The sequence below is a fragment of the Tasmannia lanceolata genome, unplaced genomic scaffold, assembly GCF_043159265.1.
Source record: "Tasmannia lanceolata isolate RefF3 unplaced genomic scaffold, GAP_Taslan_0.1 ptg000015l, whole genome shotgun sequence".
NCBI lineage: Eukaryota > Viridiplantae > Streptophyta > Magnoliopsida > Canellales > Winteraceae > Tasmannia > Tasmannia lanceolata.
The window spans coordinates 55,308,842-55,321,232 of NW_027518692.1; the positions used below are offsets into that span (position 1 = coordinate 55,308,842).

The window sequence follows — 12,391 nt, forward strand, 5'->3', positions numbered from 1 at the left end:
GTGAGGACCATTCAAATGAATTGTTTGGATCACCCAAACAATGTGGACCCCCTATGTATTTTAAGCTAGTGTGTAGGTAACTTACCTACACAAGTGTGTAGGAAATGTTTTCTAACCTCTTTACCGAGGATACTTATTGGGCCTCACTTGTGTGCGCATAATCAGACCTGTTGACCCGAGTAGGAATCATAAGTTGGGCCAAATTCCATTGGGAACATGTTGATCAAATGATCTAAGCCATTGAATTTAATAGTCCTTTATCCTAAGGACGGAGTCCAAGGTGGGTTAGAAATCACAGGGTCGGGTCATAATGCTATGCAAACCACCGTCAAAATCTCAAGGGCGTGTTTTGACCAGATCGAAATCCAAGTGCAGGTGGTTTGCCACCTAGCCCGTTTGATTTTGACGGTGGGCATCATATAAATTATCTTCTTCATTTCGCATAAATGGTACTAAAAAATTGTCCGTCTTCATTTATCATGAAAGCAATTTTCAGTCTTAATAGCTATGGACAGAGAAGGGAGATTAGAGAATTGTAAGGTTACTTTAAATTCTCTAAATTCCTATAGGCGAATTTCAACGGCTAGAAAACCAAACCACAGAGCAAATCCCTTTTCCAACTTATCATTATCGCCTTATCGAATTTCAACGGCTATAAACTCTATTCTTTACATAATAAAACACGGGACTCTCTCTCTCAGTTATTTTCCTACGAAACACGGACTCCTATGAAGGGCTGGCAATAGAAATAATAAGCGAGGGCAATAAGGAGAGTGTGGGGTACCATGGAACTAGCAAGTTATGAAGGAGAGGACTGCAACCTCATCACCTTCCTTGCTGCCATGTCAGCTTAAAATATTGAGTTGGTGCTGTCAAAGAGGGAGACAGCTGGCATTACAGTTAGGCATTACAGGTGGCAGCTGGTTAGTTGTTTTAGAGTCTTCCATGAGACCTATAAACAAAATCCGAAATTTCGGTCAAAGACCGAAAACCGAAATTGGCTAAACGTACCAAAATCTGGTCGAAATTTGAAAAAAAAAATAAAAAAATTTAATCCCTCCCCAAATTTCAGCCTGGACCAAAAAATCGAAATTTCGGTATTTTGGCTGAAATTTCGGTTTCGGCTAGGTCCGAAATTACCCTTGAAACTGAAATTTAAAACCTTGCCTACAAATAATTAAATAGAGCAGAGAGCTTCTCATTTGGCAGTTTCGGAAGATTACAAAAATTTCAGTTCGTGAGGGTTTGGGGTAAGGTTTTGAGGAGAGTAATTCTCCATGGAATTGGAGTTCGTTTCCTTCACTGCAAGGTCATGATTCTCCTCTTCCTTCAACTTTGTTTCCTTCCATTTTTTTGGTTAGATCTCATGAAATTGCCATTCGTTTCTTTGGCCTAAATGCTTTGAAAATCATTAAAATCTTTAATTCCTTTCATAGTGAAATGACCTCTCAATTAGGTGTTTAAATTTTAGATGAAATCATTTAAGAAGCACTTTTCTCTCTCATTGTCGCTCTAACTGAAAATGGTCCAATCGTAACCGAGAGAAATCTCAGTGCATTGCCATTGAATTTTTTTTTAGCGCTTCTGCGGCTGGTCTTCATTTATTCAGACAGCAGGAACGTGCCGGCAAGATAGCGTCCTCCCCGGTGAAATTCATCAAGGGCCCAAGCCCTTCAACTTCCTTGGTTTTAATCAAGTAGATAGTGCAACCGGCGAGATAGCCTCCTCCCTGGTGAATATCATCAAGGGCCCAAGCCCTTCAATCCCCCTGGTTTTAACAAGGTAAGCTAGGGTTTTGGGCCATTGCCTTACCGTAACGCGATTGTGGCAACAAGATTTGGTTACTGGAGAAAGGAAAAGATAAATCGATCCAGCTTGTGGACCTGGGAGAGAAGATCGGCGACAAACTTTGTAGCTGTGAATTTTGGATAGAGAGTTTAAAGAATGTATATCTTGATCTTATAGAGGGTGGATATTCCGTTAAAGACGGATTGGAGGCGTTGGATATTCAAAACCCCTATTGTAGAAAGAACTTGATCGGACTAGTCAATTGACAGAGCATTAAAGATTTCAATCTGGTGCTCGAAGATGCCAAATGTAATAGGGTATTCGATGAAGATGAACCCTGGGAAGAAAGAAAAGCCAAGAAAAAAAATCCATCCCTAAGCCTCCCAGTAGAATGGAGATGCGGTTTCGCGATTGGGTTTGTATAGAGGGACCGCACATTAGAGGGTTGATCATAGATCGGAAGGTTAGGATCAACCTATGGAAATGATTTTTGGGGCACAACCTATTTAGGTTGTGTCCCATCTTATGGACAGTTTGGATCATCCTATGATGTGGCCGTATGTTACTTTTTGAAAAATAATGGACTCTAAGGCCTTTCATTATATAAACTCTCTCTCTCTCTCTCTATATATATATATGGAAAAGTGTTTCTGTCGACCCGAAATAGTGTGGGGCCCACGCTGTATGGGTGATGCGAACCATTCATTTGATGGGGCCTGACATAGATAGAGTGTGCCCCAAAAATCAGGTCCATAGGATCATCCTAACCCTTCGATTTGTGGAGGTTAAAATGGATAGGTTTGTGGCTGTTTATACCCGTCCATTTTAACCTCCACAAATCGAAGGGTTAGGATGATCCTATGGAGCTGACTTTTGGGGCACACCCTATCTATGTCAGGGCCCATCAAATGAATGGTTTGGATCCCCCAAACAATATGGGCCCACTATGTTTCTGGCAGACGGACCAGATAAATACTATCTATCTATATATATGAAATTATTATTTTATGAACTTTGAGCTTATTGTCTTCCTTATTCACAGGCCTGCCTGGTGTTCTCTTTGTGGTACCCGATTGCTATAAGGATATTGAGAACAAGGACTACGGAGGTAAGCATTTCTGCATCACAGAAGGGCCGGACCTACCTGAAATTTCATCTGCCATTTTATTTCTTGTTTACACTGGTGTTGCCTTGGTGTAAGCTGGTAAGCTTTATATGATTTTTGCCTTGGTTTGAATTTTGTTTTGTTTTGTTATTTATATGATAGTTATAAGTATTGTTTTTTCTCTCTCTTTTTGGTCATTCATGCCAATTGGAGGACTGTACTTGAGGTTTGCTAAAGGATTTAGGTTGTCCCAAGTTTTTTCCTTTTTTTTGAAGAACGTCAATAATCGGTGCATACTTAATTTTGAACATGTTCAGTCCATGCTATGTTTTGAACATTTTCAGTCCATCTTGGCAAAGCGGGGGAGCTTTATAAGGCAATGTCTTACTTTGAATACAAATGGACTCAAATCAAACTTCTAGCAAGGATTTTCATACCCATATATAACAAAATGAGATCAATAAGTAGGAAATATTCACCTTTGCACCCTTAATTCATCATTGTTTAAGTAGTGTAAGTTATTCGTAGAGCAGATTGATAATGGATGGATGTTATATTTAAAACATTCACAGTCCATCTTGGCAAAAGCTGATAAGCCTGAATAGGCAATGACTTGATTTGAATGCTAATGGACTCACATCAAACCTCTCTTAATTATTCTCATTTCTCATATTTAACAAAAAATGAGATCAGTAAGGAGGAAACATTCAACTTTACAACTTTATATTTTCATTGTTTAAAGTAATGCATGGTATATTTAAAACTTCTTCAGTCAATCTTGGAAAAGCTGATAAGCCTTAAAAGGCAATGGCTTGCTCTGAATTCTAATGAACTGGCATCACACCTCTGTTAGAGATTCTCATTTCTCATTTTTAAGTGACATTCAACTTTACAGCCTAAAATCATCACTGTTTAATAGTTTTAAGTTATTTGAGAAGCAGATTGATAATGCTTTACCACCTCAAATCATCACTGTTTAATAGGTTTAAGTTATTTGAGAAGTAGATTGATAATGGATGCATGCTATATTTAAAACTTCCCGCAAATCTTTTAAGCTTTAAGAAGGTAATGGCTTACTTTGAATGATAATGGACTGGCATCAAACCTGTTAACAATTCACATTTTTCATATTTAACAAAAAATGACATTTAAAACCTCCTCAGTCCATATCGGCAAAAGCTGTTTAAATCTGAGAAGGCAATAACTTGCTTTGAATACTAATGGACTCACAATTAACCTCTGCGATTCCCATTTCTCATGTTTAACAAAGATGAGATCATTAAAAGAAACATTCAACTTTACAGCCTTAGATCATTATTGGTTAAACGTAATGGTTGCATGCTATATTATGACAAGCTCAGTCCATCTTGGCAAAGCTAGTAAGCCTTAAAAGCAATTATTACTTGCTGTGAATGCTAATGGACTTGTATCAAACCTTTTTGGGGGAAACATTCGATTTTAATGCCTCTGCATGTTCATATTTTATTGTTTATTTACTTGTTTATAGTGGGAGGGCCATTTAATATGTTTATGAATAGTCTGTTTAGATTGCAGAAAAGAAAGTGGGAGTGAGTTCCTCTACTGTTTAAAAATGGATGTAGTCAATTGTTGACTACCATAGGAGTTAGAGTGTTAGACTCCCCTTTATCTTGGCTGAGCTCTCATTCTAGTCTGATTTTTCCCTGCCAAGTAAAATCGATCCAAATTTTTTAACACCCCCTTGTTAATGAATCATTGACCTCCCTTTTACCTTTGCCAAGTTCTTGTCCGTGTCTGAGTTTGAAAAAAGAATTTGCTCCTGAATATCAAATGCTTGTTTGCCTCTTAGTATGGGAGCGACATCACTCCAGGTCATAGCTGAGCTGGAACCAGATCAATCTCTCACAAATTCTTTCGTGGGATAAGCCAAACCCTTAAAGTGAATTTAGATTCTATTAGATAATCTTCACACATAGGCTGTGGACATTATTCTCTTTTGCCTTAATGGAAATTGATTTAATTGAAATTGAATTTGCAGCTGAACTACTTGTCAATGGGGAGATGGTTCAAACATCACCTGAAAGGCAGAGGAGGATCAAGGATATTCCTCAGAGAGCTCCAGACAGGCCCCCATATAACAGATTCCGATATCTAAGGAGCATAGAGAGCCAGTGTTGAAGCATTAATTGATTTTAACTGTTCACTTTCTGGGTGTGGAAGAAATTCAAAGCTTTTCCGCGAGTTATGGTATGTTATTAAAAAAAATGGCATGTTTTTAAAAAGGTGGGAGAAATGTAAGCCGTAGGTTTGTAGTACATTGTTATGCCTGTTAATATTTATTATCAGCTCCATCCTCTGTGTGAAGATTATATTTGTAGTGGTATGTTATTTATAGTCATGTGATAATTCAAAGCTTAAAAAGGGAGGAGAAATGTAAGGCATGGGGTGTTATTTATAGTCATATGATAATTCAAAGCTTTTCCATCCTCTAGTCCCAATATTTGTTCATGATTTTATATTCTTTTCTTGACTGGGCAACTTTGATTATATTTATTCATCTGATAATTTTTATTTTGGAGGCTGATATTTCCACCAAGTGTCTTAGTTAGTGATGCCGATGTTAGGATTTATTTCCATATTTATTTTCTAGCATTTTTATTTCCGTGTTATTAGTTTCTAGGATTTTATTTTCTATGTTATTTAGAATTAGGAAAGTTAATTATTTTCCATGGAATTTATTTTCATCCTATTGCCTATATATATGCCTCATTGTATTAGGAATCATAACTTTGATGATTAATAAAGATTGATTGGCTTCTCCCCCTAAAGGTTTCTTCTCCTCCCTCTAATTTTGTCTCTTGTTCTACCCTTTCTTCTATTTCTCTTCCCGGTCCTAAATCAAATTTGGTATCAGAGCATTCATTCCATCCCAAGGCTGCAAAACGATTTGTCTTTTTCCATCGATTTGCATCCGTTTCGAAATTGTTTCCATTAAGCTAACCCTAACCTCCAATTTTCTCTTGTCTCTTGCCAACAAAGATTCAATCGGGAGCGGAACTAAAGTGCCAAGGGTTCTATGCTCGCTGTCTATGCCACCACAAAATATCCATTCACACAGAGGTTTGCTATTTTTTCTTCTTTTCGTGTGTTTTGTGATGTTTAGTCTGATTTCTTTGCAGTTTTATCTTTTTTCTTATGTATGTTGGATTGTTCTTTTTCTGTTTTAGAATCTTTCAAGAAAGAGGGTGAACATTTCCTCCTCATGCCCAGACTGAAGAAAAGGGTTAGAAATGTAGATAAGAATATTCAGGTATGCAGATATTCATTTTGTGACTAAAGCGGTGCAGAGTATTGACCAGGGGTTAGAGTTATGTTGGTCGGATTGAGATATTGCTCAAAACGAATCGAGTTCTATCTCTGTAAAATCAATGAATTTGTTCCTTTTTAATTAAATTGGAAATTTTAATTTCAACTATTTGTTGGTTTTCTATAGATGCCAGTGATCTTCCTTGCATGCCCACTTGCGTTTACTATGGGATTTATCCATGACTACGTTTTGCAGATTTCATATGTCGAGTCATGAACTGATGTCATCTTGCATCTGTATCTCACATGTCGACCATGTAACAACTATTCAATTTTCATAGTTCACAAGCATTTAATTTATTCTTCCTAGTTTGGCCATGTTAAGATTTTGCTGAAAAATTAGGTGCAATTTGCTGACTTTGCTGAATTTTTAACTGTGATACTGTTTTGAAAATGAATATGCACCTTAATTGATTACTATATAAACTTTTCAATCGAAAAGGTTGAATTTGGTTGATTTTGAACCAACTTGATGGCTGATATGTTCTTTACTTCTATGTGGAAATGACAGAAAAAGATGGTAGTCTGTGAGTATGTGATCCTGCACATTTCAATGGCGTGAGTATGTTCATCAGATATTGTGGTAAGCTTTATTTATTTATTTGTTATTTCCATATTATTCAATAGGAGAGCATCATTTCATAGTTGACTGATATTATTTTCTGTAATTTTCAATTTGCCTCTTCCCGGGCTTCCCCTTCCCACGTTACACTTTGAAACCTGAAACCGTCTTTCCATATTTCACCCCTCCACTACAGATTCTCTCTCTCTCTCTCTCTCTCTCTCTCTCTCTGAAACAGGTATCCTGTTTTTCTTTTCCTTCGTTTCCCTTTTCATTTGATGAATGCTGATGTAAGTTTGCTATTTGTTTATAATTTTCTCAGATGGGTTGAGGTATTCTTTCTAATTTGCTGATTTTTTAAATGGCAGAGAAAGGCTTGGTGAGCGAGAATTGTGGATCGATGATATTACGGGATTCACATAAACTTTTCTTTAGGATATATTCTTAGATAGACAAGATTTTCTAAAGATAGAAGATGCAGGTTTCCCAAATGGCTCCCTTTCCTAATGAATCTACCATATACGTTCTAGACTTTGTATTCTAAATAGAGTTAATTTCTCATATAGCTTTATAGCATATTCATTGTATTTATTGCATTTAGGATTCTTTCTAAAATGTTTTTGGAAGATGCCAAGTTTATAAACTTTCATTGGTCGTGTGGATATTTTTCTCCTCCAAAGAAATTTTGTAGGTGAAGATGGATTTGGCATCAACAAGATGGGGTTTTTTTTTCAGGGAGAATATGTTTCAGATGAGGATTTGCCAGGAAAAATGTATTTTTTTTTCCAGGTATAATATGTTTCAGATTTGTATTGCCAAAAATCAGTACCCTACGCACTTAAACTAAGTTTTATTGAGAGCCACATTCAATTTATAATGATATCCCTCTAAATCAAGCCATGCTCATATCATTTACTTCAATTTATAATGACATCCCTCTAAGCATGGGACTAATTTTTGGTACTGTTGATTTATGGATAATTTTGCTGAGGTATAGCTTATATTGTTTGAACCTACAGGGTATAGCTTATATTGTTTGAACCTACAAAAAAGCAGGGTATAGCTTATATTGTTTGAACAAGTTTCTATAACTTGAGTTGCATGATTAAAATGCAGGGTAATAATTGTAACTACATAGTACATATGTGTCTTCATTTATTCACTCTTTTCATTTTCCACCCCTCCTACATAGATTATGATAATATTAATGTTTCAATTAATCTTTATAAACATATTCATTGTACTTATTTGTTTTCATTTACAGGGACTTTTTGCTTTCTTCCGTTGCACTTTGGAACGGTCTTTTTCTATTCCATGCCTCCACTAAATCTCCACTAAATCGCACCATTCCCATTAAATTCGATATTACTCTTCAAGTTTATCATTTCCAAATTTCCACAAGACTACTTAAAATATAGCAAACATTCCCATAATTACTCAAAAAGAAACCACAATTTCAATTAATAAATTTTAGTTATATAGTCTGCTCTTCTGATATTCGTTCACGAAAGTTATTTCCTTTTATACCTGAGGTGTCGCCATGTGGCACCCCACTGCATCCTGAAATTTAAAAATGCTTGATAATTATAATTACTGAATAAAAACACTAGATAATGACTGAAACGCTTCTCTTTATCTAGTTGTTTTTACAGTCATTTGCCTATGTGTTGACGTAGGGTATAGTTTCTAACTTCCAATTAAATTAACCAGCCCATATGTATGGCATCTACAACTAAAGAAGACTAGAATGGTCTTAGAGCGTAACATCTTATACCCTATGTCCATTGCACTTGAAGAAAAGAGCTAATTAAACCTAATACACTTGGGAGCTTGCCTCTTATTGGAGAGTTAGGCAAATGGATTAACTGTTTTGGGATAATCAGAGATTGTTATTGTTTGGGTGACCGGTAAGCTTTAATCTCTTCCTACTCTTTAGGGCCATATGATGACGAAAAAACGATCTCTTTTTCCTACGTTTTAGGTCTCCCAAAAAACGGCCGGAGTTTCCCGTTTCGGCTCAAACAACCTGTTGTTTACCTTTTTCAATCTGGAGCCTCGAAATAATCCAACGGTTTCGTATTGCGCTGTGTGGCTATGTACATGAATCGGCCTTCTTACTTAATTAATTGTGTGTACATTTGGATTCTCATTTTTTTTATTATACATCTTTAATTATGTGTACATTACATTTAAACGCTTCATTCTTAACGCATCAAAATTATACTCGTGAAAATCATGGGTCTCTACCGAATTCCTCCGCAAGTCCTTATTTTCTTCTTTATAAGGAAGAGCTCAACAGTCGGCAGAGGCATGTGTTGTGGAGATAGTGATGAAGGCTAGTTGATCAACCCTCTATCAACCCGTGCACATACCAATCTCTATAGGCGTTTGGATTGCCGGGATCAAGAATCAGGATCCCACCTCCTATTCCTATTCTCTCTGAAAACTGTATAGGATTACCGGAAAATCAAACAGAAATAATCACCACCGGAAAAAAAAAAAACAAGGGTTGATTACTTGGGACACCCAGCAGCAGTGTACGTGCCAATCAGCCCCATTAAATCCTTTTGACATTAAGTACATCAGCCCCTCTACAGTTATTGAGTCGTGAAAATGAAACACTACTGCTGGGTGGTGTCTGGAATCGCTGAATACCACCAATTGAGTCGTGAAAATCAAACCAAATGCCACGATTGAAACACAAACAGATCCCGATTATTATTCCCGATTCAGACAATCCAAATTCACCCGAAAGGAGATGCAATCTCCCATAGCAAATTATCATTATCTGCCTCTAGATACGCGATACCGATATCTGCAAGACCATGTTTTGATAATGGGCCGAGGGACAAACTATGCTTGCCTTGTACTTTTTAACTGGTTGTTGAGAGGTTTGGGGGAATTTTAATAGCCTTTGATAGCTTGTTAAACAATAAAAAAAACAACGTGAGTTTGCTCCATTATCAATTTGCAAATATCAGTAGCTGATCAAGATATTGTCATGCAAAATTCCGCAGATGCGTTGTTGGAAATTTTAAAGGTTTGAAAAAGTCAAAATTGCTTTTTGCCTTGTCTTTAAAATTTAGAGGGAAAGATTCAAAATTTAGTTTCCCTCTTATTTCAAAAGCTAGTGACTTTTGAGCGTTTTTTTGGGTTAAATGAAAAGATTTTTTTTAATGCCCCAAAACGGTTTCCATCTTACCCCATTAATTGTTAAACAGTTGTGATAATAACACCCATTAAAGTAGCAAAACTGTTTCATCTCCAATGGTCACATTTGTGACCGTTGTAATCTTTGGAAGAGAGACATTCAAGGCTCTTAATGGTAACTTTTATCAACACTAATACCCATAAATGCTGATGGGGTTTGGGAAATACTTTCTTTTTAAATTAGTGTAAAAACCCATCTCTTATTTGGTTCGGCAAATTAAAAGGTTGAGTACCTTAGGACTCAATATTGTAATTGGCTAGTTTAGTAGATTATATTTGTTTGTCTTTGGTGATGAATTTCTTTATTGTATCTTTATACAATTGCCTCGACATGTTAAATTTATGTTTTTAATAAATTCTGATGGTTTGTTAATAAAAGGAAATTCATGGTTGATCATCATATGGGCTTGATATTTGGACCGTTTGTGGCGGCTTATAAAATCAGTAGCCTATGTTTTGATATCAACACTCATTTATCTAGTTAAATGTTTTGACACTCATTTGTTTTGATAATGGCACATGGGTCAAAATTGATGCTTGTCAAGTGTTTGCTGAAATGCCTTTAAAAGATAAGCATGTCTTGTTGAATGATTGGAAATGAATCTAATAGCAATATGAGTAAATGATTTATTTTCAATGAGAAAAAAAATCTACAATACTTGAATGGGAATGCTATGTAGTTCATACGCAATCAAAATTTAAAGTTCTTGTTGCTGGCAAGGAACTTTGTGTATTGTCATCATGAACTGGAACTGGTGTTTTATGTGTACCACATGAGAACTTTAATAGGCAAGTTGGGTTTGGCATTACCCAAACTAGTTCATTCCATTTAAAGAATAATTGATGAATTTTATTCACATATAATCAATGTTAAAATGTCATTTTTATTTTCTGTATTTTTTGAAAAATAAGTAGATTTGACATATTGGAATATGATTTGAACATTATATGCATATGTGCCTAATATATGCATATTTTGCAGGTTGCAGAAAATAAGTCCGTAAAAATAGTTATATAAAGATTGGACTATTGAATGTAATTGCATATGTAATTATGCATGTATTGTATGTACATGACTCTAAAATCTTGGTTGGGAGGCTAACCATAATTTTTTGGAGTATGGAAGCTTAAAATGTAAATGTCATGTACTCACTTATGGTTTGTTGCTTGATAGGTATGTGTGTACATCAGATTGGGATGGATAGTATCTGGTAACTCATAATTGAGAGGTAATTGTTCAAATTGTGGGGGTCCTACTTTTCAAGAAGGCTAGGTCGTGCTAATTGGATCTCTAATTGAGAGAACTTATTCATCTTAATTGGTGGAATGATTTCATGAGAGTTGGTTAAACAAATGTGTTGTAAATGTCCCATTATGATAACAAGATTATAGTCTTATCCCTAGCAGGAGGTGGAGCCAAATGGCTCAAGTTATATTTTTTATAGTAGATGGGCTGTTATGGCTAAGACCGATTCCCTCGGTAATTTTATATAGTGACTGCCGAAAAATGCTTTAGCTAAGGCCAAATCTTTTTTTCGGCCCGTGCATTGCACGGTTGGTCCCACTAGTAATTTCAAAGAAGCCAAGTTCATTATTTTTGTAGAATACCTTTGTTGTTTTATGTTCTTTTTTAAAGGGAAATGATATTTACGCCCCTTTCATCACCAGGGACACCCATTTGCCAGTGTACTTTGCAATCAAAGCCACTGGATTTTTCTGACATAAAGTACATCAGCTCCCTTTTTGCCATTGATACACTGACGTTGGGTGTCCCTGGTGATCAAAAGGGGCGTAAATATCACTTCCCTTTTTTAAAATGTAATATTACATACATATCAAATTGCCACACAATAATTTACCTAGTGAGATTTTATACGGCGTGTGTGTGAAGTCCAGTATTTTTTCAAAAAGTCAAGTGGGGCCTCACTTCATAGGATGATCTAAACTGTTCATTTGTTGGGCCACGAGGTAAATAGGATGTACCCAGTGAACCATCTCGGAAGGATGATCCTATGAAGATGATTTACAAGCTATCGCCTATTGGTGTTGCGGCCCAACAAATAAACGGTTCGGAATTTTGGATCATCCTATGAATTGGGCCCCGCTGTACCTTTAAAAAATATTAGGCCTCACACGTACATACCATATACAGCCTCCACACCCCTAATTTTATCGTGAATTTCAAAATCTTATTATTAGGTTCATGGCCTGTTTTGTATTTTGTATTTTCCTTTTTTTTTTTTTTGCCTCGAGCCAACCTGAACCCAACTTCACACTAGACAGGTTGTGTTAGGGGTGCTAGATTTAGAGGCAGCTTCGGTTGGGGTTGACCCCCACCCCCTCCCAAACACACACCTCGACCCACGGCTCAGCTTGGATCT

The 12,391-nt window shown here is 36.3% G+C and overlaps 1 long non-coding RNA gene across 3 annotated transcripts; it reads left to right on the forward strand.

The window, feature by feature from the left end:
• The first annotated feature begins 1,180 nt into the window (after nucleotides 1-1,180).
• LOC143846115 (uncharacterized) lies at nucleotides 1,181-7,638 on the forward strand. Of its 3 annotated transcripts, XR_013234655.1 has the most exons (8): nucleotides 1,214-1,309; nucleotides 1,554-1,782; nucleotides 2,831-2,896; nucleotides 4,911-5,119; nucleotides 5,912-5,992; nucleotides 6,100-6,182; nucleotides 6,750-6,821; nucleotides 7,169-7,638. It is a non-coding gene; the product is annotated as an uncharacterized LOC143846115 (long non-coding RNA). The 3 variants fall into 3 exon arrangements; XR_013234656.1 differs by lacking the exon at nucleotides 1,554-1,782 and having other exon boundaries at nucleotides 1,181-1,309; nucleotides 7,169-7,637; XR_013234654.1 differs by having other exon boundaries at nucleotides 1,217-1,782; nucleotides 7,169-7,637.
• Nucleotides 7,639-12,391: the final 4,753 nt, after the last annotated feature.